The 26,475-nt window shown below is 44.0% G+C and overlaps 1 protein-coding gene across 4 annotated transcripts in view; it reads left to right on the forward strand.

Moving 5' to 3' along the window:
* The window catches only part of PLS1 (plastin 1), a 130,706-nt gene that overhangs the window by 3,998 nt on the left and 100,233 nt on the right, over window positions 1-26,475 (forward strand). For 3 of the 4 annotated variants that reach the window (XM_056564806.1, XM_056564803.1, XM_056564804.1), the window contains exons 2-4: window positions 1,043-1,383; window positions 4,907-4,959; window positions 22,721-22,932. The gene's annotated coding sequence lies outside the window, so the exon portion shown is untranslated. The remainder of the gene's footprint in view (window positions 1-1,042; window positions 1,384-4,906; window positions 4,960-22,720; window positions 22,933-26,475) is intronic. The other variant, XM_056564805.1, reaches the window with a different exon arrangement.

Raw genomic sequence — 26,475 nt, forward strand, 5'->3', positions numbered from 1 at the left:
AAAATCCGCACGTCTGAACGTACCCTAAGGGTACGTTCACACACGTGGATTTTCGCAGCGTATTTGAATGTGGATCCGCTAGTGAAGGCCCCGCTCTATGCTGGCTTTACATGTGCCTGCTCGTAGTGGCAATACGCCGCTACCAGCAGACACACTGCAGTGATGTGCACGGCGTACTCGCACATCGCGGCCGCTCTCCCTGCTCTGAACTAGGCAGAGAGCTCCCGCGATGTGCGAGTAAACTGCGACTCGGACATCGCAGTGTGCCTGCTGGTAGCGGCGTATTGCCACTACGAGCAGGCACATGTAAAGCCAGCATAGAGCGGGGCCTTCACTAGCGAATCTGCAGCATAAAATACACTGAAAATCCGCACGTGTGAACGTACCCTTAGGGTGCGTTCACACGTGCGTATTTTTGCTGCACATCTGTTGCAGATTTGCTACTGCAGATTTTGCTGCCCATTGACTTCAATGGGCACAAAAATCTGCTGAAGCAAATCTGGAGCAAAAATACGCACGTGTTGGGTTGGGATATGACAACAATATATGAGGACGGGATATGAATACAAAAGCTTCCTCTGTTGATTTTCCTCCACAACAAGAATTAGGAAGGAAAACCGGGCAACGACGGGAACTCAGCTAGTGATATATATATATATATATATATATATATATATTTGGCATGTTACATTGTATGCTTAGCACAGTGTTGACCAACCAATTGGCCTCCAGCTGTTTCAAAACTACAACTCCCAGCATGCCCGGACAGCCTTTGGGAGTTGTAGTTTTGCAACAGCTGGAGGCACCCTGGTTGGTGAATGCTGACTTAGCACATCACTGTGGGTTGACCATGTCTATGTAACTTCCCTCACAAGATAACAGCAGCAGCACATGAGCTGTCGGTGTTTATTTTAGACAAAACTGCATTTTTAACCATTTTTTATAGGTATAAACCTTTTATATAATTTTATCTACCCCAATAAAGTGTCAGCAAATAATCTTTTTTCTGCCCTAAGCTACATCGTTGCGCTTATTATTATAGGTGGTGTGAATTGTACTAGCCATGTATGCTGCAGCACAGCTTGCAGTGAGAAGTATAACCCACAGCGTCTTCAGATCACCATAGTGACTAGGACATTATAGCACGTCACAGCAACCTGATCCCTGGTGACTGCCAATCATGTGAAATGGTGCCTGACCAGCCCTGCCTGTCTGTCTTCTTCCTCCGGTATGATTGGGCCATGGGGATGCCCCTCAGGTAACAGGTTACTAGCTGAATGCAGGTAGTGGAGAGAAAGATACACAAGTATTGGGAGCCGCCAGTCTACTGTGTAACAGCATCCATCAAAAACGTTGTCCCATGAAGGATTTGCAAGGATTCAAGTAAGTATAAAACTTTATTTGTGGACGTACTTAGCAACAAAGCTCTATGCAAATGGATACATAATGTTAATAATTTATCTATGGGATCAGAGCATCCTGCAGTATTCTAAGATTGAGGAAGTAGATAGGGAATGCACAGGTAACACAATGAAGTTCCTACAGTAAAAGCAAAGGAAAGAGATACAAAGATGAACTATAAATGTATATTTGGGGAATGTGTAATCCTGTAATCACAATGATGCAGCGGTCCCTATTTAATTCATAGTTGGCTTTTGATCTACAGTATGTGACATAAGTGTGTATACCCCTTTCATTTGTGTAAATAGTTTATTATATCTTCTCTAAGTTTATTACCGTTGGACATTTTCTTTAAAGGGGTACTCCGGTGCTAAGACATCTTATCCCCTATCCAAAGGATAGGGGATAAGAAACCCTGATCGCGGGGGTCCCGCCGCTGGGGACCCCCGTGATATTCCACGCCGCACCCATTTAGAATCAGCCCCCGAGGCGTGCTCGCTCCGGGTCTGATTAGCAATCACAGGGACGGAGCATAGTGACCGCTAGTAACGGGGTGCGGTGTGGAAGATCACGGGGGTCCCCAGCGGCGGGACCCCTGCAATCAGGCATCTTATCCCCTATCCTTTGGATAGGGGATAAGATTTCTTAGTGCCGGAGTACCCCTTTAAACACTTTTATACAGGCTGTGCACTTACTACTTTACATTGTAACAGATTGTCATTACTTCCGTGTTGTCACTTGAAAAGATAGACTAAAATATTTACAAAAATGTGAGGGGTGGGATCACTTATGAGAGATACTGTACATGTGAAACTGTAAGGCTGCGTTCACACGGCCGTCTAGACCCGTCCCGTTCTTCTCCCGTCAAAAATAAAATCGCACTTAAAAAAACGGTCAATAACGGATGTTATCGGATGTTATCAGTTTGGATCCGTTATTGCTCAGAAGTAAAAACGGACCAAAAAACGAATTGAAAAAACAGATGCAAACGGATGACATTAAAGGCTCATTCGTTTTCCATAGACTTCAATGTAAAATTTACTGTATCTGTTTTTTCTTCTGTCTTTTTGACGGAAGAAAAAATACTGCATGTGCCGTTTTTTCTGATGTCAAAAAAACAGAAATGAGTACAGATGGGTACAAACGGATGTAGACGGATTGTAAAAAAATCCCATTGACATGAATGGGATTTCTATAAAACCATTTTTGATCCGTTTACAGCCTGCAAGAACGGAACCAAAACGGAGATTAAAAAAAACAGGGACAGACGGCCGTGTGAACGCACCCTAACACCGTGTTACATTTGGACCAAGTGGTATACAGCATCATTTGCAATTTCCTATTTTACTTGTTTAATCTACAACCTTGAATAATTTGCAGAAAGAATATGGAAGCTCTGCAGTAAGAATTCCTAGTGACTTGTGAGCAGGTTGTAAACAGATGACTGCAAGCTGTTACTATAGCCTGTATTCTGCCTTTTAAGAACATCTTAGGCCATGTTCACACGTCCAGAATCTCTGTGGATTCCGGAGCAGCAGAGTCCCGTTGACTTCTGCGGGATTCTGCTGCACTGTGCACATCTGGTACAGAAATTCCATTTTCCGCATCCACACAAAGAATGAACTTGTTTGTGCGTACACCGCACGGAATGCATAGCCGTCCACATTCCTGTGTGGTTTTAGCTGCGGCAGATTATGCCAAAGCCCACACTCTCCGAAATATCCACACAAAGATTTTCCATTTTCCATGTGGACATTACGGAAGTGTGAACATAGCCTTAGTGCTTTTTCTCCATTCAGTTTTCCCCATAACCCTGACCATTATCCTTGCCCTATGCACTAACATACACCCCCACAGCATGATGCCCCCCCCACCGCCACCAAGCTTTACTGTAAATATGGTATTAGGCTGGTGATGAGCAGTGCCTGTTTTTTTTCTTCAGACATGTCGCTTAAAATTGAGGCATGTGAGGCAGGTGCTGTGCACATGGCAACATTTTTGCGTCAGATGTTTCTACCGTGGAAATTCCGATTCCAGTGTCCAAAGAAAAAATGGCCATGTCCCTTCTATTTGTGGACTCAGAAATGTATTCCCGTCTATGCATTTCCGAGCGGCCTTAGCATTTGCAGAATGTCCGCAGTTTGCAGAATGTCCGCTCTGAGATATTCTGTGCAGACATTCTGGCATGTGAACATAGCCTCACAGAGGAGAGACTTCTTTGCCATAAAGCCCAGATTGGTGGTGTGCTGCAGTGATGGTTGACCTTCTGAAAGTTTCTTCTGGACACAGGATCTTTTGAGCTCTGCCAGAATGACCATTGGGTTCTTGGGCATCACTCTTACCAAAGCCAAGGCCCTTGAACCCCCCTCTTCTCTAGATCTGGGACTCCACACAATCCTGTCCCTGAGCTCTACAGGCAGTCCTTTCTTCTTTATGGATTTGCTCTGCTATGCATTATTAGCTGTGAAACCCTATATAGACAGGGCTGTGTCTTTCCAAATCATGTCTAATAAACTGAACATACCTAGGGTGACTCCAGTCAAGGTGTAGAAATATCTCAGAGGTTATCAAGATAAAAGGGAGGCTCTAGAGCTTAAAGGAAAACTGTCAGATATTTTCTCCTGCCCTATCCACACTACTGATGTATAGTGTGGGAGACGCTGATACCTACCTTGCCCGGATCCGCCCGGACGTTCGCCCGCAATTGTAGTTTTAATCTATGTTTATATTTTGCTGTAACTGGCACGGGCACGGCTTCTACAGGTTAAATGGCACTGACATCAGCGCCGCTTATGAATATTCATCCCCCCTCCCTCCAGTTAGGAGTGGCGAAGAGAGGGAGAGTTGGATGGAGGGGGGATGAATATTCATAAGCGGCACTGAATCAGTGCAGAAGCCCCGCCCATGCCAGTTACAGCAAGATATACACATAGATTAAAACTACAATTGCGGGCGAACATACGGGCGGATCCGGGTAAGGTAGGACTCGTTTTAATCAGCGTCTCCCGCACTATCCACCAGTACCTGTGGATAGTGTGGGAGAAAATATCTGACAGTTTTCCTTTAAAGTGTCGTAGCAAAGGTTCTAAACACTTAGACCATGCAAACTTTATGGTTTTCATTTTTAAATAAATGAGCAAACATTTCTAGAATTTTGTTTTAATATTGTGATTGAGTGCAAAATGATAGGGGAAAATAATTTTTTTTAATTTAAATTGTAGGCCGCAGCACAATAAAATATGAAAAAAGTGAAAGGGTCTAAACACTTTTCAAATGCATTGTACATTTTGCCCCATTGACCCAATGAGACCCCAAAGAGAGTGTCATTTTGGCATATGCGGGCCAGGATTTGTCGGCATAATGCTTAAATGATGCTCAATCGCTAAGCCTATTACACAGGGCAATATTAGCCTGTATCACCAATAAATGACCAAGGTCCCAGGTGCAGGGATATTATTGAGTCTCAAGTGTTTTTCACAATGCTAAAGAATTGTTTCCATTTCAGGTGTATACAGGCCCCATACTCTCATACTTATTAACCACTGTGCGGCTCTAGAGGTAAGGTGAGAAAGAATACAGCTCCCCATGGACCTGTTACTATGAGGTGTACTGATTGTTACAGTTCACATGTCAGCAGTGTCTCTTCTGTAATGGAGCTGAGCAAAACATTTACTATTTTCATCTCATGCATTGTACAATTTCTTTCATTAAAGGGATTTGTTAGCACATGTTACATTATCAGTTTAGAAAATCTATCATGAATATATAGCCTTAAAGGGGTGCTCCGCTGCTCAGCGTTTGGAACAAACTGTTCTGAACGCTGGAGCCGGGAGCTTGTGATGTCATAGCCCCACCCCCTCAATGCAAGTCAATGGGAGGGGGCGTGACGGCTGGGGGCTATGACATCACGAGCTCCCGGCTCCAGCGTTCAGAACAGTTTGTTCCAAATGCTGACCAGCGGAGTATCCCTTTAACCCCTTAAGGTCCTGGGGTTTTTCTGTTTTTTCACTTTCATTTTTTCCTCCTTACCTTTAAAAAATCATAACTCTTTCAATTTTGCACCCAAAAATCCATATGATGGCTTATTTTATGCGCCACCAATTCTTCTTTGTAATGATATCAGTCATTTAACCCAAAAATCTACTACGAAATGGGAAAAAAAATCATTGTGTGACAAAATTGAAGAAAAAACACAATTTTGAAAATTTTGGGGACTTCCGTTTCTACGCAGTACATTTTTCAGTAAAAATGACACCTTATCATTGTCACCTTCTGACCCCTATAACTTTTTTTTTCTGCGCATGGGGCAGTATGAGGGTAAATTTTTTGCGCCGTGATCTGAAGTTTTTAGCGGTACCATTTTTGTATTGATCAGACTTTTTGATCGCTTTTTATTCATTTTTTTCATGATATAAAAAGTGACCAAAAATACACTATTTTTGCGCGTTCCCCATTGACCATGCGGTTTAATTAACAATATATTTTTATAATTCGGACATTTCTGCATGCGGCGATACCACATATGTTTATTTTTTTTTAATAGGAAAAGGCGGGTGATTCAAACTTTTATTAGGGAAGGGGTTAAATGATCTTTATTAACTTTTTTTTCCGCTTTTTTTTTTGCAGTGTCATAGCTCCCATAGGGGCTATAACACTGCACACTGATCTTTTACATTGATACATTGATCAGTGGTTTCTCATAGGAAACCATTGATCAATGATTCTGCCGCCTGACTGCTCTTGCCTGGATCTTAGGCACTGAGCAGTCATTCGGCGATCGGACACCAGGAGGAAGGTAAGAGGACCCTCCTCGTATCCTACAACTGTTCGGGACGCTGCGATTTCACCGTGGCAGTCCCGAACAGCCCCCTGAGCTAGTCGGGGGTAGTTTAGTTTCACTTTAGATGCGGCGATCAACTTTAAACGCCTCTTCTAAAGGGTACATGGCACCACGATCAGTGCCATGTGCTATTAGCCAAGGGTCCTGGCCGTTGTTAGAGGCCGGGTCCGACCCGCTATGAAAAAGGGAAAGGACCCAGGACGTACAGGTACGCTCTTGGTCCTTAACAGGTTAATGAAAGAATACTTCTTACCGAACACATATTGACCATATCACGGTAATTGACTGCGGTAATAAGTGATTACAATACTACATCAAAAGAATAGGATTATTGGGGAAAACACTACATTTATATTCAGAACGCTAGCCTTGACTAACCGTGTTCGTGAGGTCACACCACACCCCCTCCTCATAGACATGAATGGAGGGGGCGTGGCATGACATCACAACCACGGCCGTCCGAAGCCGGCGTTCTGATCGCCGGACCCCCACGATCAGATATCTTATCCCCTATCCATAGATGTCTAGGGGCGGAGTACCCCTTTAAGCCTGGATACAAGATGAGGTATGTAAGCACAAAGATTCTGTATGACATCCTATGGCACATCTGCCCACAGATGTAGCAGTGGGCCTGTAGGTTGACAAATCTGACTCGCAAGAAGTGCTTGATTGGTGATAAATCTGGCAACCGAGCAGGCCAAGGAAGTGTTGCAAATGTTGTAATGGCAGAGACATTTCTGGTAAACCCTTGTCAAATATAGCCAAGTACAGCACTTCACTTTCTTCAGTTGCTCCAATAAAGATTAAATGGAGTGGCAGCGCGTATGCGCCACTTGTTGCTTTGTTCATAACAAAGCTGGTGGTTTCTATAGTTTTGACACTTATCCCCTATTCTGTGGATAGGACATTAACAATTTGAACCCCTTTAAAAAAATGTATTTGCATTTTAAACTGACAATTCATTTCTGAATTAGTCATTTCCACACACAAATAGAAAAAAAAATACAACTATAGCTTAAAATAACCTAAAGCCACACCTGTAAAGCTGATACCTTTACAAGGAGAAGCCTAGTGTATTTGTCTTTTAGGTTATTGATGCCTCCTTAGGTAAATAGACATGCTTCAAATTAGGTATATTGAAAGCTATATATGTTCTTACACTATAGACTAGTTGGGGTGTAAACCTGCCATTCTGCAGGGGAAATGACTCATATTGTTTTAAAATTTAGTTTTTGGGAAGGTTATTTAAAAAATCCTATCTCTAAGAAACTGGGGAATTCTGTGTATGTAGATATTTCTTAATGTTCAGAATCCCAACCTAATTGGTAAGTAAAGTGAACCTAAATACTTAGCTTTTTGGGGGTGTTCCCGTAATACAGTGTTTCCCAACCAGGGTGACTCCAGCTATTGCAAAACTACAACTCCCAGCATGCCCAGACAGCCTTTGGCTGTCCGGGCATGCTGGGAGTTGGAGTTTTGCAACAGCTGGAGGCACCCTGGTTGGGAAACACTCCTGTAATATGATATAAGCTGCTTTAGTAGGAAAAGGCTGAAATAGGGTGTTTAAAGGGGGAACTCCGGTGGAAAACTTTTTTCTACTTAACCCCTTAAGGACTCAGACCATTTTGGCCTTAAGGACTCAGACAATTTCATTTTTACGTTTTCATTTTTCCCTCCTAGCCTTCTAAAAATCATAACTCTTTTATATTTTCATCCACAGACTAGTATGAGGGCTTGTTTTTTGCGCGACCAGTTGTCCTTTGTAATGACATAACTCATTATATCATAAAATGTATGGCACAACCAAAAAACACTATTTTTGTGGGGAAATTAAAACGAAAAACGCAATTTTGCTAATTTTGGAAGGTTTCGTTTTCACGCCGTACAATTTATGGTAAAAATGACGTGTGTTCTTTATTCTGAGGGTCAATAGGATTAAAATGATACCCATTATTACATACTTTTCTGTTATTGTTGCGCTTAAAAAAAAATCACAAACTTTTTAACCAAATTAGTGCGTTTATAATCCCTTTATTTTGATGACCTCTATTTATTTTTCCATATAAGCGGCGGTATGGGGGCTCATTTTTTGCGCCATGATCTGTACTTTTTTTTGATACCACATTTGCATATAAAAAACTTGTAATAAATTTTTTATAATTTTTTTAAAATAAAATGTATAAAAAAAGTAGCAATTTTGGACTTTTTTTTTTTCGTTCACGCCGTTCACCGTACGGGATCATTAACATTTTATTTTAATAGTTCGGACATTTACGCACGCGGCGATACCAAATATGTCTATAAAATTTATTTTTTACGCTTTTTGGGGGTAAAATAGGAAAAAACTGACGTTTTACTTTTTTATTGGGGGAGGGGATTTTTCACTTTTTTTTTACTTTTACATTTTTTTTTACACTTGAATAGTTCCCATAGGGGACTATTCATAGCAATACCATGATTGCTAATACTGATCTGTTCTATGTATAGGACATAGAACAGATCAGTATTATCGGTCATCTTCTGCTCTGGTCTGCTCGATCACAGACCAGAGCAGAAGACTCCGGGAGCCGGACGGAGGAAGGTGAGGGGACCTCCGTGCGGGCGTTCTGAATGATCGGATCCCCGCAGCAGCGCTGCGGGCGATCCAATCATTCATTCAAATCGCGCACTGCCGCAGATGCCGGGATCTGTATTGATCCTGGCACCTGAGGGGTCAATGGCGGACGCCCGCGAGATCGCGGGCGTCGGCCATTGCCGGCGGGTCCCTGGCTGCGATCAGCAGCCGGGATCAGCCGCGCATGATGCCCGCTCCGATGCCCGCGGTTATGCACAGGACGTAAATGTACGTCCTGGTGCGTTAAGTGCCACCGCACCAGGATGTACATTTACGTCCTGCGTCCTTAAGGGGTTAAATCAACTGGCCAGAAAGTTAAACAGATTTGTAAATTACAAATCCTTCCTGTACTGATTAGCTGCTGAATACTACAGAGGAAATTATTTTCTTTTTGGAACACAGAGCTCTCTGCTGGCATCACGAGCACAGTGCTGATATCTCTGTCCATTTTAGGAACTGTCCAGAGCAGCATATGTTTGCTATGGGGATTTTCTCCTACTCTGGACAGTTCTTAAAATGGACAGAGATGTCAGCAGAGAGCACTGTGCTCGTGATGTCAGCAGAGAGCTCTGTGTTCCAAGAAAAAAATAATTTCCTCTGTAGTATTCAGCAGCTAATAAGTACTAGAAGGATTAAGATTTTTTAATAAAAGTAATTTACAAATCTGTTTAACTTTCTCGCACCAGTTGATTTAAAAAATAAAAGTTTTCCACCAGAGTACCCCTTTAACCGCATTAGCTGCCAGATTTCAGAGCATTTGTGGCACTGCATAGAAGCCTGGCGACTCCATAGTACAAAGCTGTACACTAGCCATAAGGTGTGGTATGTACAAAGCAATTCTTCCCGATAAGCAATAGTAAAGATGGTAAATGGTAAAATACCTCTACATATTATTGGTTGCTGCCAAAACACTATGTTTTTGATTGACCATGAGGCTTATGAATAACAGCAATATCATAGATCATGTCAGAGAACCCAAGTTATAGTGTTAGATAGCACTACTCCCTAATGTAAGGTATAATGTTCTGGCTCCTTAGTGGGCCCCATAGCAGCTGCCATTGCTATATTTACGCCTGTGGCTACAATGCTGACGACCCTCTAATTCTAAGCTGGCAGTAGGTTATGGATGGTGATATTTTTTTATATCTGACGCTCAATGAAAATCCTGAAGCCTCCAGATATGAAGCTTATGTCTCTTACAGCCTCATAGGAGCACTGCTGGGAAAGCCACTACTGAAAAGACGTAAAGATTGTAGTGAGATTTCTTTACCAGCGAACAATGATGTACTTGTATTTGAGACTGGGATTATTAGTGTATAATGTTTAGATACCTCCCAAAAGTTACTGTATTTTTCGCCCTATAGGACGCACCGGCGTATAAGACGCACCCAATTTATAGGTGCAAAATCTAAAAAAATAAAGATTTTGAACCCAATAGTGGTCTTCAATCTGCGGACCTCCAGATGTTGCAAAACTACAACTCCCAGCATGCCCTGACAGCCGTTGGCTGTCCGGGCATGCTGGGAGTTGTAGTTTTGCAACATCTGGAGGTCCGCAGATTGAAGACCACTGCATAGGAGGTAGTACTCACGTGTCCCCGCCGCTGCCCTGGATGTCGCTCCATCGCTGTCGCCGCGTCCCCGTTGTTCCGGAACGTCTCTGCTGCCGGCCGGGTATCCTCGCTCTCCGTCGCCGCCATCACGACGTGATGACGAGGAAGGAGAGCGCCGGCCATACAGGGGATCCCTGAACGGAGAAGACACCGAGGAGGCAGGTAAGGTCCCTCCCGGTGTCCTGTAAGCACTAACCCGGCTATTCAGTCGGGCTGTTCGTTACCGCCGCGGTGAAATCGCTGCGGTCCCGAACAGCCCGACTGAACAGCAAGGTTTAGTGTCACTTTCCCTTCAGACGCGGCGGTCAGCTTTGATCGCCGCGTCTGAAGGGTTAATACAAGGCATCACTGCGATCGGTGATGTCCTGTATTAGCCGCGGGTCCCGGCCGTTGATGGCCGCAGGGACCGCCGCGATAGGGGTGTATTCGCCATATAAGACGCACCGACTTTTTCCCCCCAGTTTTGGGGAAGAAAAAGTGCGTCTTATACGGCGAAAAATACGGTACTAGAACAGCTGGAAACGACTCTCTCAGGTAATGTACATAAAAGATATATATAGGTACAAATACATTAGTAAGTACAAAGTAAGCTTTATTGGCTGGTGACACAGCTTTCCCAAGAGCTGCAGAGAATAGAGTCTACACCTGCAAAAACTGACAATTTGCCTTTTTTGAAGCAAAAGTATTTACCATTAGAGTATGTTTACACTATGGAATTCAGCATGGAAAATCACAGACACCCGGAGAGGGAACACATTGGCCCTCATTTACTAACAGGATTCCGATTCTTTTTGTCGGGTTTAACGCCTAAAACCTGCCAGAATCTGAATCACTCTGAGTGAAAAAAAAGCCCTACAAATTGGTCGTTGTTTTCGGGAAAATTGGCATGTTCCCTACATTTCATCCAAAATCACTTGTCTTTTCTGAAAACCACTCTGAAAATCATGTGAATTTTCTGGAAAGAAAACCCCACACTTTAAAGTATGTTTAAAGTTGAAATCGCTGATATGCGTAAGGGTCTCCAACATGTCTCGGATAGAGTGGACGATCTTGAGGGGGCCCATGATTCTACCAGAGCCTACATCTCCAAGCTGCAGGATACCGTGTTTGCCCAGACCGAATTTCTCACCGACTTGCACTCGCATGTGGAGGACTTAGAAAATAGGGGGAGGCGCAATAACATCCGGGTCCGTGGTCTTCCAGAGGCTACACAGGCGGAGGACCTACATGTCACCTTTGAAGCCATATTAAACATGATTTTGGATCAAACTGGACCGTGGTCAGATTCCCTACAGATGGTCCTTTTCGCTCACTTTACACGCCAGAAGGGATGGACGCTCTGCTGTTCTGTGCTCATTTGCAGATCTACAGGACTTCTGCTCAACCCTTGAACTCCCGGTCCCTCACCTCACGGACTGGGGCTTGATCCCTCCTCCCCCGCCCCTGCCCCCGGTGTGGCAGCCTGTGCGAGGGAGGCACCATTGGTCGGGCTGTGCTGGCTCTCCTTCCAGCTTACCGAGACCTGGCTTGGACCCTCCCTGATCTGCTCCTTGCTGGTTCGGGTTTGGGGACTGTTCCAGACTTGGGACTTCTGTTTGTTGCTCTTTTATAATGCTGTTCTGTCTGTATCCTTGCATTCTAGGTTCCAGATGTCTCTAATACCTATCCCTCGGGATAGTGCCGAGGGTAGTTTCTCTCTCTTTTTGCCTGGCCTCTGGGTAGGACTCTAGTCCTCCTGTGTGGTTCCATTTTCTGGTGTGTTCTTCCACCTTCCCTCCTTGAGGCTATGGCAATTAACGAGATGGCGATGTTCTACGCTATTTTGTTACTTAGTCTAACCATTTTGGCCTCCCCACTGGCTAGTGTTCCAGTGTTTTTTTCTTGGTCTCTTTTGTTATTTCTCCCTTTCCCAGTGTTTCTGTTTATCTCCACCTCATGTATTCTTTTGTTTTTTCTCCTGACTGCTCTCTCTGGAAATACCTCTCCTAAGAAGTTCAACCCGCTGCCGTGGACCCCCGCTCCTGAGTGGACCACCCTTGACGTTTCTGCACTGCTGAGTGAATACCCTATACAACATGTCTTCCTCCCTCTAATGCACCCTCATGGCTAAGTGTGTCTCTTTGAATGTGAAAGGCCTCAATACCCCCATGAAGAGGCATTTGCTGCAGAGGGAGTCGGTAACCGTTAAAGCGGATATTGTGTTTTTTATCTTCAGGAGACACACTTTGACAAGACTGGTTCCTTTCAATTTCTTTCCCACATTTTTACCATTGTTCCTGGCTTCAGCTGACAGGAAAGTACATGAAGTAGCTATACTGATCTCTAGAACGTGCCATCTGCAGGTTACTTCCTCATATGCAGACCCATCATGTAGGTTCCTTATTCTGCAAGGGTCCCTGGGTGATAAGCAACTACTCCTCTGTAATGTGTATGCCCCGAATACACATTTGGTCTTTTCTCCTAGGGTTGACAGTCATTCGCTCTCTGGGTCCCCTCCTCCTGCGGTGCAGGTTCGCCTTTCTACCCTTTCCGTCGATTGCTTCGCTCGGCCGCACTTTTTGGTTTGTGGCGTATTAATCATCCCTCCGACCGGTCTTTTTCTTTTTACTCGCACCCTCATAAACTTCATACTTGCATCGACTACTCCCCATGGTACGCATGCTCACCTCTGCTTCCTTGGAACCTATCTCCTGGTCTGACCATGGCCCTGTCCTTGTCTCCTTTTCTCCGTTTTCTACTTTTCTTCGCCGCTGTCACTGTCTTAATGATTCTCTTCTTAAGTCCCCTCCTTCCCGTGACTCGATCCTTAAAAGCATTACTGACTATTTTACTGCCAATGAGGGTTCTGTCTCTTCCCAAGCTATACTGTGGGAGGCCCACAAGGCTGTGGCCAGAGGTCATTGCATTGCTTTGAGCTCTAGACAGAAGTGGGATCGGTTGGCTCGCTCCTGGGAACTCAGGGTTTTAATTTCTGACCTGGAGGCTTGCCTTCAGACTGCTCCTTCCCTCCCGATCCTGAGGCGCTTGGTAGCTGCGAGGTCCCAGTTGGGAGACCTGGCCCTCCATACGGTGGAGCGACAATTACTTTATGCCAAACAGCGCTTCTATGAAAAAGGCAATAAAGCTCATACTATGCTGGCCGGGCGCCTTCGGGATCGGGCGGCCTCACAAACGCCTTCTGCCCTGAGGGACTCGGTAGGGACTCTACAGTATCACCCTGACTCTATTTCTCGTCTTTTTCAGAACTATTACTCTAAACTGTATTCTCTTCCCTCTCAACTACCCTCAGACCCGGGGGAGCATGCTGCAGCTCTAGACTCCTTCCTCTCTAGGTGTAGCCTTCCGGTCCTCTCTGCTGCTGATCGGGAGGTCCTGAATGCTCCCATTACCCTTGAGGAGCTTGCTGATGTTCTTAAGTCCCTCCCTGCAGGGCGCTCCCCGGGTCCAGATGGTTTTACGTATCTGTACTATCAAACTTTCTCAGCTATCCTCTCACTTAAACTGGTCTCTTTATTCAACTCTTTCCTTACCTACCCTTATATATAAAGACCAAGTGGGGTTTATCCCCTGTCACCAGGGGGGAGATAACACGAGAAGGGTTCTGGACCTGATCGATGTGGTTAATCAGGGTTCAGGGCAGGCCTTGCTGTTGAGCTTAGACGTGGAAAAGGCCTTGTTTATGTTTGCCACTCTCCAGAAGTTTGGGATCTCTGGTAACTTCCTTACAGCACTGCGGGGCCTATACTCCTCTCCTACCGCTTTGCTTAAACTTCCCTGTGCCTCTTCTACTTCTTTTCCTCTTTATAATGGTACTAGGCAGCGATGCCCTTTGTCCCCCCTGATTTTTGCATTATGTATTGAACCACTGGCAGCCTTAATCCGGGGGGACCCGGGCATCTCTGGTGTGGCTATTCATGGTAAGGAATTTAAGATTTGGCTTTTCGCAGATGATGTCTTGCTTACTCTTACTAACCCCCTTATATCTTTACCTTCCCTTTATAAATTTCTCCTTACCTATGGTCTCGTCTCTGGCTATAAGGTCAACCTTTCTAAATCTGAGGCAATGCCCCTTAAGTTGTTCCTGCATATTACTTTAGCTGCCAAGACCTTTATAGCTAAGCTAAGCAAACTCTACCTCCGTCGGAGGATGATCTAGTGGCTAGGTTACGGTAAATTAGGTCCCTGGAGTCACTCACAGCCTCTTTGAACAACACTGGCCTTTCTTTCGGTTTGGGATCCCTGGGATAGGTTCACCGATAGGCAACCCCCTTAGTTTCTACCCTTTCCTTGGGTCCTTGGTTGTTCTTCCTTCTCTTTTTTCTTCTCACCTTTTTCCTTGCCTTGTCTCCCCTTTCCTTGATGTGTTTTGCCGGTATGGTGTTTGTCCTTCCTCACTACCACCCCCCCCCACCCCTCCTTTTCCTTGTAATCATTAAATTTTGAGTGCCTGGGATTGGGCTTTTCCTAACTCCTGTGTATGGCTTGCTTAACTTTGTTGTTCTATTATCATGTGTTTCATGAGCTTCGTTTCTGTTGTTGACTTGAGCTGCAGGGCCTTGTTCTCCCCTGCCTGTGATGTTGTTTGTGTCTACATTGCAAAACTTATAATAAAAATTTACAGTTTAAAAAAATAAAAATAAAGTATGTTTAAAGTTTCAGAAAACGGAGTAAATTCTCTGGCTGTTTGCTCCTTTGCCTGCCTCGTCTTTTTCAAGCGATTCTTACTTGTAATTTTTTTATTTTTTTGCACAATCTAATTGTTAAACAACATTTTAGCTTTATTTTCACATTTTTAATAGTCTTTTCAACACGTTTTTTCCCTCTATTGTTTCAGTAATAATGGTGAATCAATAAATAAATATATATACACATATATTCTCATTTTAATACATCCATCTATATGTGTTTGTATATACATATATGTATATAAAAAAAAAAAAAAAAATATATATATATATATTTACGGCAAGCACTCCGGCCAGTCACACTGTCCGTGAGTGCACTCTCCCTCTGTCCTCCGGTGGGCCCAGGATTTGCATCGCGGGACGCACCCGCATGTGAATCTCGGGGCGTCACTCACCTCTACCTCCTTCTGTCTCCTCAGCGTTCTCACACCGCCGGCACGCATGGCCCCGGCTCCTAGGGTGCGTGTGCACCAGAGCTCTGAGATTTAAAGGGCCAGTGCGCCATTAATTAGTGTTTGCACCTGTCCTTTCTCTATATGTATGTGCAACTCCCTCTACCTCTTGCCGGATGTTTGTGTGCCCAGTGCTCTAGTGAAAGCGTTTATTGTGTCTTGCCTTACCGTACTCCTGACCTACCTGCTCCGTGACCTGACCTTGCTCCTGTGCCGCCTGCCTACTGACCTCTTGCCACGTCCCTGTTCATGCTACAGTGCTGCCTGCCCTGACCGTCTGCGATCTCCCAAATGGAGCCCTGGTTCCCTGCATGAAGCAAGCATTTTCGACCACAGCACAAAGCTGCGGACGACATCTCCTCCATGCAGTTCTATGGCAGAGCTGGAGATTGCTGAAAGCAGCGCTCCGGCTCTGCCATAGAACTATATGGAGGGGGCATGTTGGCCGAAAATGGCCGTTCCATGCAGGGAGCCGGGGCTCTGTTCGGAAGATAGCGGGGGGCACCAGCAGTTGGACCCCCCGCAATCTAACACTTATCCCCTTAGGATGGGGGACAATTTGTACATCGCTGAGGTATCCTTTAATAGACTAACACACACAGCTTGTGGCAGCAAACTGCATGCACTTTAGTAACTAAGTTATGTCATATTATTGTATATAATAGCACGGTAATCATTTAAGGAATTTTTGCACATGAAGATTCACTAGAACAAGGCTAATTCACAGTCCTGATGGCCATAAACAGCAGAAGATAGGATGAAAGTGTTTTGGTGTTCATGTTTCATCATGTCATTATAGATCATTTTATGATACCTAGAACTTACAGGAGGGATCATAGGGTTTACATTTATATCTTGTACAGTATTATGTTTATTGTTTTCCTATACAAACAAAATATTGTTTGTGCATATCTTATTGATGTCTCCCATTCAACAACAAAATGCTTGTTACCATCTGGGCACAGAGAGTTATCAATGTAACTTAAAGTTTAGTGCTTTATCATGTACATTTACTACCTGAATTAACTCTTTGGGTTTTTTGCTTACTGTTTGCTTGCTGTAAAATTTTAAATGGCTGGTATGGCGAAAATAGCAGAAACTTATTGGAAGTGTGCTTTATTCATAGATAGGGTGCAATGATGTATATAAATTTGGCGCATACTATATACTGGTGTACAACTAAGAATAATTAGTCATAAAGTAATAAGAGATTGCAATTTAAGGCAGTAGAAAGATGCAAAGCTAGTGACATAAGATACCACTCTAAGCAAAATGCACCTAGCCATACATTTAGACAGCAGTGGGCTGATACTTGTTTTGCCCTCCTCCAGAATAGAAAGATCTTGTTCTCCGGTGCCACCTACTTGAGGTAGCTAGAACATTCTCCAAAAGGAGAATGGACCCTATGTGTAGACAGCTCTTAAAGGGGTACTCCAGTCCTAAGACATCTTATCCCCTATCCAAAGGATAGGGGATAAGAGGTCTGATTGCGGAGGTGCCGCTGCTGGGGACCCCGGCAATCTCTCATGCAGCACCCACCTGTGTGAGCTACATGCAGCGCTGGAGGCTCCGAGTCTGAAACCTCACGACCACTGGGCTGGCCGTCATGCCCCCTCCCTTGACTTGCATTGAGGGGACGGGGCGTGATGTCACACGGGGCAGAGTCGTGACATCACGATACTCCGGCCCTGTGGTCGTGAGGCTTCAGACTCCGAGCCTCCAGCGCTGCAAGGCAACTCACACAAGTGGGTGCTGCATGAGAGATTACAGGGGTCTCCAGTGGCGTGACCCCCGCGATCAGACATCTTATCCTCTATCCTTTGGATAGGGGATAAAATGTCTTAGGGCCCGGAGTACCCCTTTAATCCTTGTAAGTACATACCAAGGAGTTGGCTGGTAAGCCGAGAGGTCTTTGTTGTGGGACTGAAAGGGTAAAGTTTCTCCTTGAGGAGAGCATCAAACTGGCATGTGGAGTCCTATACGCTATGTACTGCTCTACACTTGTATCAGATCTTATACAATGGCCTAAATGTATCAGTGCTTCCTAATATTTAGACTGCATAATAATAATTAATATTCGTATTTATTTTTATGGTGCACCCTTAGTTCGGGGCGCTGTATATATGATAAGGAGTTGAGATTCATATAGCACAAACAAAAGTATTATGGACCTGAATCAGCAAATGAAAGACTGACAGAGAGAAAAAGAGGGCACTGCCCGCAATCTATATGAACTTAGATGTCTAAGGATGTGCCAAACTTAGAACAATGGCTCACACTGATACATTGTGTGTCATCTTTTTAGACTGGTATAACTTTTTATGCCAACCTGAAGTTGGCCTAAAAATCTACACCTAAATTTTGCTATATCTTGGCGGATTTTGTCGTACCCTAAACCCATGGTACTTTTAGCAACAGCACTTCCCTTTCCCAGTAAGCCACGCCCCATGCCACATGAACTACAAAGGTTATCTATAAAAAAAAACAAAAAAAAAAAAAAACATATTGGCCCAGATTTATTCAATCTATGAGACAAGAATGTGTCTGATTTGCTTATGGCAACCAATCCCAGCTCAGCTTTTATATCTAGATGAGCAGTCACTCTGTTTTTAATCAGCTGATCTCTGGGCACATGGCCTTGCAATGCTTCCATTTTATCTTAAGTAAACTAATGCTAGGTTGACATGGCTTTTTCTCCCGTTTGGCTATTCTGTTGTTATTTCTGCTAAATGTACCATATAACAAACAGATGCAAAAGGATGCAAACTGATACCATTTGTCAGAGTCCATCTGTTCTTTTTACTGTTTACCGAATGCTGCACTATAGGGCCTGGCTCACAATCTCCATTCTTGCCAGTAAAGATCTTCCACACCAAACTCACTAGTAAGTGCTTTTACGGACCTTTGTGCACTGGACACAGTCATGCTGGAACAAAAAAGTCCTTCCTAAAACTGTGCCTACAAAGTTGGCAGCATACAATTGTCCACAATGTCTTAGACTGAATCATTAAGATTCCTCTTCACTGGTGTGGCCTAGGCCTATCTCTGAAAACAACCCCATTGCATTATCTCTTCTTCACCAAAGTGTTAAGTTGGCACAATGCAGTCAGGCAGGTAAGCATTGGCAAATACAGTGATCCCTCAACTTACAATGGCCTTAGGTTACAATATTTTTTAACATACAATGGTCTTTTCTGGACCATTGTAAATTGAACGTATATTCACGATACAATGTCAGATACAGACCAGATCTGCAAATGTGTCAATGGCTGGAAGGACTGACCAATCAGAATGGGCATTTCACTGGTAAAACCCCTGTATTACTGAAGTGCATGCACTGACTGGCTGTCTGGTAGCACCTCCCTACATTACAGTGCCTCCCTCTTTACCCGTGCCAGGGATAGCTGCTCCTTTGGACACCAGATGAGGGCGGCTCCATGTTTTTTTTTGGGGGGGACATTAGGGGAGATTTATCAAAATCAGTGCTGAGGAAATGTTGATAAGTTACCCATAGCAACCAATCAGATCTCTTCTTTTATTTTTCAGAGGCCTTTTCAAAAATGAAAGAAGCGATCTGATTGGTTGCTATGGGCAATTCAGCAACTTTTCCTCTGGAACGGTTTAGATAAATCTCCCCCATTGTGTGTACTGTACAGGACCCTAAAGAAGCTCCCGTTCTCTACATATACAGTGATTTACAGCTCCCAGCAGATCTTTCTTACCTTTATAAGGAAGGGCTTGTTTTATATGTATTAGTTATCTACTTATTTTTCTTTAATCCTTACTTTTTCCTATTTTTGCATGACAGTTTGGGCTTCAGAATCAATTACTAGGTTTCTATAGAGTTCTGGCCTCCGCATACAATGGTTAAAAGGGTACCTGTCACCAAATAAAACTTTTAATATAGTGTTTCTTTTGTAATTAGTAAACACTTTCCTATTCACTTGCTTTTAAAATTATCAACATAAATATGTTTAAAATTTAATAGAAAAATCAGCCACTAGGGGGTGCTGTTCTGGTCCCTGTTGCAATTAATACAATGAATTTGGTCTCCTCCCAGGCTGGCAGGAGACCAAACTCAGGAAGTGCTTGTGGCTGCACTGAGCTTGATTGACAGCTCCACAGAGCCTCACTGAAAGCTGCAGAGACTGAAAGGTGCAGAGACTGAAAGCTGCACAGAGCCTCTCAGAAAGCTGCACAGACTGAAAGCTGCACAGAGCCTCACTGAAAGATACACATAGCCTCACTGAAAGCTGCACAGACTGACAGCTGCACAGACTGAAAGCTGTATAGACTGAAAGCTACACAGAGGTAACCTGAGGTATTCTATTCATCATAGCTCTGCAAAAATGTGAGGGCAGAAATGGTCCCCTAGCAGGCTTCAGTGATGTCATGCCTGCTTGGGGAACACCCACTTTCTCCTGCTGGGAGATTGCACTATAATAGCAAGAAGAACGGTAAGACACAGAGCTTTGTAAAGCTCTGAAAAATGTATTAACGACGGGAGGGGTGTTAGAAGTAGTTAGGGAACATAGCCTGAGTTAGTTTAGAAAAGTTTCTTTGGTGACAGGTATTCTAACTGTGATGTTGTATATACTAAAAAAAAACATGCTAAATATAAACATCAATGACCACATATCATTTCACATGGACAGATTCCAGTCATAAAATAATGCTGTGAGCCTTGTGAAAGTAGATAAGAAACTGTCATCAAAAGAAGGACATTCCAGGATGACCATTGTATGTTAAAGAGTACCTGTCACCAAATAAACCTTTCTAAACTTACTCAGGCTATGTTCCCTAACTACTTCTAACACCCCTCCTGCCATGAAAAAATATTTTCAGAACTTTAAAAAGCTCTGTGTCTTACTGTTCTTCTTGTTCATATAGTGCAATCTCCCAGCAGGAGAAAGTGGGTGTTTACCAGCAGGCATGACATCACTGAAGCCTGCTGTGGGACCACTTCCGCCCTCACATCTTTGCAGAGCTGTGATAAATAGAAGACCTCAGGCTACTTCTGTGTAGCTTTCAGTCTATACAGCTTTCAGTCTGTGCAGCTGTCAGTCTGTACATCTTTCAGTGAGGCTCTGTGCAGCTTTCAGTCTGTGTAGATTTCAGTGAGGCTCTGTGCAGCTTTAACTCTCTGCATCTTTCAGTCTCTGCAGCTTTCTGTGAGGCTTTGGACAACAGTCAATCAAGCTCAGTGCAGCCACAAGCACTTCCTGAGTTTGGTCTCCTACCAGGCCTGGAGGAGACCAAACTCGCTGTATTAATTGCCGCAGGGACCAGAACAGCGCCATCTAGTGGCCGATTTTCTATTTCATTTTAAACATATTTATGTTGATAATTTTAAAAGCAAGTGAACAGAAAAGGGTCTGCTAATTATACAAGGAACACTATTTTAAAAGTTTTATTTGGTGACAGGTACTCTTTAACCTACCAAATAAACACTTTTTTTTGCGCAGTCAGACTGTGCTCAGTAAGCAAAAGGGCAGGGGACATGGCATGTTTCTAAGGGGGCATGGCTACCCCTGCGCCGGACATAGTACAGTATTAATTGTATTAAAAATCTAAACCAGCATGAAGCTGGCATACATTTGTGAGGCTGCTGCATTGGAAGCCTTAGGCCATATTGACACCAAGGAATGTCCACACAAAGAATCTCTGTGCGGACATTCCACAAATTGTGTAAACTGCGGGCGCTGGCATAAACATGCTAGCGCTAGAACCGCATGGGAATGCTCCGTCTCATAGACAGTTATGCATTCCGTCTGAAGTCCACAGAAAAAATGTGTGTTTCTTTCTGCAGACACGGAAAACTAAATTTCTGTGCCAGATGCATCTGGCACAGAAATTCCGCCTGGTTTACAGTGCAGCAGAATCCTGTTAAATTCAACAAGACTCTGCTGCAATGGAATCTCTGTGACAAATTCCAATGTGTAATCTGGCACCGAAATTCCGATGTATGAATATAGCCTCAGATGCATCGGATTTATTGAGATGCATGCAGTAACTCCTGCTTGCATTATAGGGGCAGTGTTTTACTGCACCCTTTTTAGCCTCATTTTGTAAAAAAATTCATTCACAAAAATATGTGACTTTTTGAAACCCAGTGCTACTGATGCCACTTTTGAAATGCACTTTAAGGATAAGCCACCTTTTATCTGATGTAGCCGCTGAAGACAAATCTATTAATTGCATCAATTTAAATTAGGCACAAACATTTGTGCAAACAGACCTGCAGTCCAGAGCAGGCTTAGGCTTTGTTCACACATGGAATTTCCATGCAGAATTTCACATTAGAATTCTGCAGCATTAATTTTAATGGGATTCTGCTGCACTGTTCCATGCGGAAGTTTAAATTCCAGTGTCCGCAGAAAGAATAGAAATGTCTATTCTTTCTGCGGACTCCGCATGGAAATGTATTGCCATCTATCTATAAGAAGGCACATTTCCGAGCAGCCCTGGGAATATCCGCACAGAGATTTTCTGTGCGGATATTCCCACATGTGAACATAGTATTAGGGGCAGAATTCCACAGAAGAATTTCACTAGAAATTCCACAGAAATTTACTGCCCATTGATTTCAATGGGATTCTGCAAGACAGCTGTCACACCCCCTCCCATAGGCTTGCATTGAGGGGAATAAGATGTCTTAGCGCCGGAGTACCCCTTTAAGTCTGCTGTCATCCTTCAGAAATCCCACTAGAATGTTGTAAACATGCACCTAATTTATCAAAGACAGTGTGACAATTTCATAAATCTGATGCACAATCCAAAAATACACCAGGGAACTTCTACAAATGGACCAGATATCAACAATACTGCAAATGATAAATTCTTTCTATATTTTTTTAAGTAATGATACATAGTGTTAGTATTACCTATGCTTAGGAATATTATTGTTCTTTACTCAAGATGATCTTAATTGAAACAACTAATAATCATAATAAGTAACAAGATACAATAAAATCATAATAGTCTGGATTCACCCAACTATTTCACCCTTCGGTTGCGTAGATAATATAGCCTGGCAGTTGGTGAAGCCGCCAATATTTTACCAGCTTTGGTAGATTCAAATTAAGTCTTTTGTTTCGATTTCCCATTTTCCTACAGATCCCGTACAGGCAATAGCAGATCAGATGATCACACCCACACCCTGCTCAGGTTGGTCCGCAGGACAAAGTTCTCATGTAATATAATAAGCACACAACTCTTGTCTGCACCTACCTCCTGAGTTCCAGCTGGAGGATAGGTCTTCCTTGACAGCCCAGTGCATTTAAATGTACTGTTACATTCTTTCTCTTCCACGTCAGTCATCCATCAAGGTATGCTACTCTACCTCCGGTCTATTCTGCTGCTGTTTGTTGTCTTTCATTGTGTTTTGTTAATATGGTGTTTCATAATGACAGTGGTAATATCATGTCTGCTTAGTACATTGTTATACCTTTTACAGCTATTGTGTACAGTAGTTGCAATCATTGCTTCATAGTGTCAATGCTTTGCATGCTCAAATGGTCATTTAAAAGTATTCTAGACCTGTGTTTCCCAAACGGGTTACCTCCAGCTGTTGCAAAACTACAATTCACAGCATGCCCGGACAACCTTTGGCTGTCTGGGCATGCTGAGAGTTGTTGTTTTGCAACAGCTGGAGGAAAGCTGCAGCGATTCCTGTCGTACTGATAACAATCCTATCAACTGCATAATATTGATAAAATTGTGAAAGTGTAATGAAAAAAAAAAAAAAGGATCATTTCTTAAAAAACAGCACCACACCAGTTCTCAGGTTGTGTGTGGTATAACAACTTTACCTTAGGAAGGAAACTACTGGGACCACCCACACGGGGCCCTGGCTCTGCTCTGTTAGAGCACTTTTCGTACCCAGAATGTCAGCTGGTCCAAACACACCCCCTCCATTCATCTCTATGGGAGAGGCAGAGACATGCAAAAGCTGTTGACTCTCCCATACAAATGAATGGAGGGGGCATGTTTGGATGAGCTTACGTGCTGGGTACAAAATGTCACACACAGAAGCTTAGTTGGGGCAGAGTCGGTGCCCTGTACAGGAGTTTGCGGGGGTCCCAGCTGTCGGAGCCCCCACGATCAGACACTTATTACCGCTGGACATCTTCTTTAAGTAGTTTTGGCTGTGTTTTCATTCTTTGGAAAGTGAGAAAGTTTCTCCTTTTAAAATCTTTTTTTTTTTTTTTACCTATATTTTTATTGTTCTTTCTTACTTGGTGACATTATACCTTTTATGTGTGTCTACAGTACCTTTAAATAAAATAAAAAATGTGTGTTTCCCAGCTGCATTGATGGTGACTTTCTCAAATCCATCAGCTTAGGGCTCATTTACATTAACATCAGTCCCCATTAATTCATGCCCATTCTCAAATCCAATCAAGCTTTTTGCAAACGGCTTGCAAACTGTAAATAGATCCCATTAATGTCAATGGGATTTTTTTACAGCCCTGTTTCATCGGCTTGCACACGTTTGGCTCCTATTCCGTTATTCTTAGCAGAAAAAAGACATTGCATGCAGTATTTTCTTTCTCCATCAAAAATAACAGATTAGAAATGGATATAGGAAATTTAACATACATTAAAGTCTATGACAAACAGATGAGCCTGTAATGTCATCCATTTGCATAATTTTTTTCAATTGTTTTTAATCTGTTATTACTTTTGAGCAAGAGGTGTAAGCAACCAATAAAGGATACAAACAGATTAAAAACTGATGCAACAGGATGCATCTTAATGGCATTCCTTTACATCAGTTTGCATCCGTTTGTTAGCATAGTCCATTTAACAGCAATGACGGGAGAATAGCGGGACGGGAGAGAACGGCCATGTGAACCTAGCCTTGAGTGGAGGCTGTATAAATGCATATCAGCTGTATGGGAGGGGGCGTACCATTGAACTCAGTGAGGTCGACGCTACGCGCATTAGCCAGTGCACCACGCAGCAATGCCGGGGCCCCATTTGGAAGATCGCGGGGGTCCCAGCAGTCATACCCCCCGCAATCAAACACTTATTCACTATCCTGTGGATAGGGGATAAGTGTTATATCACTGCAGATGTCCTATAATCCATATCAATGAGCTTCTAGTGGTGCTATGTACTGCAACATTGTATAAATCCATATAAGTGAGCTTCTAGTGGTGCTATATACTGCAACATTGTATAAATCCATATCAGTGAGCTTCTAGTGGTGCTATATACTGCAACATTGTATAAATACATATAAGTGAGCTTCTAGTGGTGCTATCAGGGCCGGATTTACGTAGGGGCAGATGGAGCGGCAGCTCCAGGCCCCTGCGTTAAAATAGGCTCGGCGGCCCGCACAAATGGCCCGCACAGACCGACCGGCGCCGTGACAATCAAGCCGCAAACTCCCGGCCCGCAGGCCATTTGCGGACTGCGGAACGAAAGTTTGTGGCCCGCACCAGGAATGAGAAATTTGTATTGCCCGACACCTGGGACATGCAGTTCTGGGCACCGGGCAGGTAACTTCTTCAGGCATTTAATCCTGCTTCCGGCGAGCAGCGTTAAATGACGGAAGGTTTCACTTACCCTGCCCTCCTCCGTGTCTCCAGTTGGCCGGCCTGAGTTTGATGAGGGACATCGCGCATGTGTTGTCCCTCCGCAGACCCGTGCAGGACGTCAGTGACTTCGCTCGCCCCGTGGAGAAGTGCAACGCAGGACAGGTAAGTGTGTCAATATGTGTGTGTGTATGTTTGTGTGTATGTTTGTGTGTCTGTGTGTGTGTATATATATGTGGGGGACGACGACAATGCTACCTAATGTGGAGAGACTGCTACTACCTAAAGTGGGGAGCCTGATACTACCTAATGCCTAATGTGGGGAACCTGCTTCTGCCTAATGTGGGGAACCTGCTTCTGCCTAATGTGAGGAACCTGCTTCTACCTAATGTGGGGAACCTGTTTCTACCTAATGTAGGGAACCTGCTACTACCTAATGTGGGGAATTTGCTACCTACCTAATGTGGGGAACATGCTACCTACCTAATGTGGGAAACATGCTACCTACCTAATGTGGGGAACATGCTACCTACCTAATGTGGGGAACTTGCTACCTACTTAATGTGGGGAACCTGCTACCTACCTAATGTGGGGAACCTGTTTCTACCTAATGTAGGGAACCTGTTTCTACCTAATGTAGGGAACCTGCTACTACCTAATGTGGGGAAGCTGCTACCTACCTAATGTGGGGAACATGCTACCTACCTAATGTGGGGAACATGCTACCTACCTAATGTGGGAAACATGCTACCTACCTAATGTGGGGAACATGCTACCTACCTAATGGGGGGAACTTGCTACCTACCTAATGCGGGGAACCCGCTACCTACCTAATGCGGGGAACCCGCTACTTACCTAATGTGGGGAACTTGCTACCTACCTAATGCGGGGAACCTGCTACCTACCTAATGTGGGGAACTTGCTACCTACCTAATGTGGGGAACATGCTACTTACCTAATGTGGGGAACATGCTACCTACCTAATGTGGGGAACATGCTACCTACCTAATGTGGGGAACATGCTACCTACCTAATGTGGGGAAACTGCTGCCTGCCTAATGCTCCCCCCCCAGAAGTAGCACCCCCATCATCCATAAGCTCATGTTATTACCACACAGAGGTAGGGGGAATGGGGGGGGGGGTTGCTGGTAGATGATGGAGGTGCTACTTCTGGTGGGGAGTGTTGCTGGTGGATGATGAGGGGCGCATGATGGGGACATTATATGTAATGCGGCCCAGCCTCACCCTGCTGCTACCTCCAGTGGCCGCCAGATAATTTGAGTTTGAGACCCCTGCTCTATCACCTCCGTGCTGCCAGTGGCAGATCCA

Source organism: Hyla sarda, chromosome 3 (assembly GCF_029499605.1).
Source record: "Hyla sarda isolate aHylSar1 chromosome 3, aHylSar1.hap1, whole genome shotgun sequence".
NCBI lineage: Eukaryota > Metazoa > Chordata > Amphibia > Anura > Hylidae > Hyla > Hyla sarda.